Here is a 4051-nt window from a genome sequence, read left to right on the forward strand (position 1 = left end):
GATCGTGCCTATTCCCAATATTTAGAAAAGCACTAAAACCATTACCTAACATGAATGTTCCTTTCAAATAACAGTGACCTTCTAGCAAGATGTGTGCTTGATTGCCCGTTCAGTTCAGTTCAGTTGCTCAGTCATGTCTGACTTTTTGTGACTCCATGATTGCACACATTCCCTTCACAAAAATCATATATACACTGGCCTCTGCTTCAGAACAATTCCCAGAGCTCTCTACGAGACTGTCTCCTGAGTTATAATACTAAGGTTGGCTTAAATAAAATTTTCCATTTCTGTCTAAGACTATTAATTTTTCATAGACACCCAAATTTATTGATATTTTTAAACTACTTTATAAATTCACAGTATTTGATTGAAGGACTCTCTTGTTCAGTCGCTCAGTCTTGTTCGACTCTGTGACTCCATGGACTGCAGCACACCAGGCTTCCCTGTCCATCACCAATTCCCTGAGCTTGCTCAAACTCATGTCCATTGAGTCAATGATGCCATACAACTATCTCATCCTCTGCATCCCCTTCTCCTCCTGCCTTCAATCTTTCCCAGCATCAGGGTATTTTCCAATGAGTCTGCTCTTTGCGTCAGGTGGCCAAAGTACTGGAGCTTCAACTTTAGCATCAGTTCTTCCAATGAATATTTGGGGTGGATTTCCTTTAGGATTTACTGGATTGATCTCCTTGATATCCAAGGGACTCTCAAGAGTATTTTCCAGCACCATAGTTATAGCATCAGTTATTCGGCGCTCAGCCATTTTTATTGTCCAGCTCTTACATCCATACATGACTACTGGAAAATTGACTTATCTCCCTTGTTCTCTCCAGTTGATGCATCTTTTTGGTGGTCTCTTTATCCAGTCTTTTTCTTGCTTATGCTTGATGTTTAATATCAAATCCCCTTTTATTCCTCAATCTTGCTAATTACTATTATTCTTCCATAAGGATGTCTTTGAATTCTAAGTCTTACTTCTGCATTTTCACCATAGTTTATTAAGATGCCTAGTTTAGGCCTTTACCATATCATAATTTATTTAGTATGATATGGTTGCCTGAGTGAGCCTCCCAAATTCATCTCACAGACTTGGATCAGACTCATAATACTTTTAAAATTTTTATTTTACATATTTTAAAATACTGCTTCTGTCTTATTCAGTGCAGTCAGTTCAGTTGCTCAGTCATGTCTGACTCTTTGTGACTGCATGGACTGCAGCACACCAGGCTTCCCTGTCCATCACCAACTCTCTGAGCTTGCACAAACTCATGTCCACTGAGTTGGTGATGTCATCCAACCATCTCATCCTCTGTCATCTCCTTCTCCTCCTGCATTTCAATCTTTTCCAGCATCAGGGTCTTTTCTAATGAGTCAGCTCATCTCATCAGGTGGCCAAACTATTGGAGTTTCAGCTTCATCGTCAGTCCTCCCATTGAATATTCAGGACTGATCTTTAGGATTAACTGGTTTGGTCTCCTTGCAGTCCAAGGGACTCAAGAGTCTTCTCCAACACCACAGTTCAAAAACCTCAATTCTTCAGCGCTCAGATTTCTTTATAGTCCAACTCTCATACATGACTACTGGATAAAGCTTAGCTTTGAGTGGATGAACCATTGTCAGCAAAGTCAGTTCAGTCAGTTCATTTCAGTCGCTCAGTCATGTCCGACTCTTTGCGACCCCATGAATCATAGCACACCTGGCCTCCCTGTCCATCACCAACTCCCGGAGTTCACTCAGACTCACATCCATTGAGTCAGTGATGCCATCCAGCCATCTCATCCTCTGTCATCCCCTTCTCCTCTTGCCCCCAATCCCTCCCAGCATCTGAGTCTTTTCCAATGAGTCAACTCTTCGCATGAGGTGGACAAAGTACTGGAGTTCAAGCTTCAGCATCAGTCCCTGCAAAGAAATCCCAGGGCTGATCTCCTTCAGAATGGACTGGTTGGATCTCCTTGCAGTCCAAGGGACTCTCAAGAGTCTTCTCCAACACCATAGTTCAAAAGCATCAATTTTTCGGCGCTCAGCTTTCTTCACAGTCCAACTCTCACATCCATACATGACCACTGGAAAAACCATAGCCTTGACTAGATGGACCTTTGTTGGCAAAGTGATGTCTCTGCTTTTGAATATTCTGTCTAGGTTGGTCCTAACTTTCCTTCCAAGGAGTAACCATCTTTTAATTTCATGGCTGCAATCACCATCTGCAGTGATTTTGGAGCCTGAAAAAAATAAAGTCTGACACTGTTTCCACTATTTCCCCATCTATTTTCCATGAAGTGGTGGGACCGGATGCCATGATCTTCATTTTCTGAATGTTGAACTTTAAGCCAACTTTTTCACTCTCCACTTTCACTTTCATCAAGAGGCTTTTTAGTTCCTCTTCACTTTCTGCCATAAGGGTGGTGTCATCTGCATATCTGAAGTTATTGATATTTCTCCTGGCAATCTTGATTTCAGCTTGTGCTTCATCCAGCCCAGCATTTCTCATGATGTACTCTGCATATAAGTTAAATAAGGGTGACAATATACAGCCTAGATGTACTCCTTTTGCTATTTGGAACCAGTCTGTTGTTCCATGTCCAGTTCTAACTGTTGCTTCCTAATGTCTGCTTTTTAACATGCTGTCTAGGTTTCTCATAGCTTTTCTTTCAAAGAGCAAGCATCTGTTAATTTTATGGCTGCAGTCACCATCTGCAGTGATTTTGGAGCCCAAGAAAATAAAGCCTGTTACTTTCCATTGTTTCCCCTTCTATTTACCATGAAGTGATGGGACCAGATGCCATGATATTAGTTTTTGGGGTGCTGAGTTTTAAGCCAACTTTTTCACTCTCCTCTTCACTTTCTTTTTTTTTTTTTTCCTCTTCACTTTCATCAAGAAGTTCTTTAATTACTCTTTGCCTTCTGCCATAAGGGTGGTGTCATTTGCATATCTTAGGTTATTGATATTTATCCTGGCAATCTTGATTCCAACTTGTGCTTTGTCCAGCCTGGCATTTTTCATGATGTTCTCTGCATATAAGTTAAATAAGCAGGGTGAAAATAAATTATATTAATAAGTATATACTTATATTAAATCTTGTCATACAAATTTAAATGTCATCTTATATTCTACTTTCATCAGTCTAAACTCCTCTGCTTTCCAGATCCTACCCATGTTATTTCTCTTTGATATTGAAACACACCTTTTTATGGTGTATTCATAAGAAAATGTACTTAGGGGCTGCCATTAACTTACTGCTAATTTACTGTCCGTTGACATCTTACTGTGTACATATCTCTGTTGCCAATGTCAGAAGTAGAAAGAAGTTCTTTAAATTCTTATGTTTGGCTAAAAAGAAACTTTCACAACAATTTTCCTAACAGAAATAATTTCTCCCTTTTGCTCTTCTGCAAAAATTGAAGAGGTGGCTTGGGAACATAAAATAAATACAAATGTCACCAGTTTCTCCTGTCTGGGAGACTTTTCTTGCTGGAGTCTACTGTGAAAACTGACCAAATCAAGGAAATAAAAACTTGATTTAGGTAAAGTTTCATGACATTTAACTTGTGTGTTTTCCCTTAAAAAGCACTGATTCTACCAAATGGATACTTTTATTGAGATAAATCTAAGCATATTTTTGGAGAAGGCAATGGCACCCCACTCCAGTACTCTTGCTTGGAAAATCCCATGGACGGAAGAGCCTGTTAGGCTGCAGTCCATGGGGTCCCTAAGAGTCGGACATGACTGAGCGACTTCACTTTCACTTTTCACTTTCATGCATTGGAGAAGGCAATGGCAGCCCACTCCAGTGTTCTTGCCTGGAGAATCCCAGGAATGGGGGAGCCTGGTGGGCTGCCGTCTATGGGGTCGCACAGAGTCGGATATGACTGAAGTGACTTAGCATAGCATACCATAGCAAGCATATTTTTTTGCAAAAGTTGATAAAATATTTACCATATAGCTATAAATTATAATTAACTTTAACTTCATATTTTTAATTGCTTTCAGTTCAGTTCAGTTGCTCAGTCGTGTCCGACTCTTTGCGACCCCATGAATCGCAGCACGCCAGGC

Source organism: Bison bison, unplaced genomic scaffold, assembly GCF_000754665.1.
Source record: "Bison bison bison isolate TAMUID 2011002044 unplaced genomic scaffold, Bison_UMD1.0 scf7180017864163, whole genome shotgun sequence".
NCBI classification, from domain to species: domain Eukaryota; kingdom Metazoa; phylum Chordata; class Mammalia; order Artiodactyla; family Bovidae; genus Bison; species Bison bison.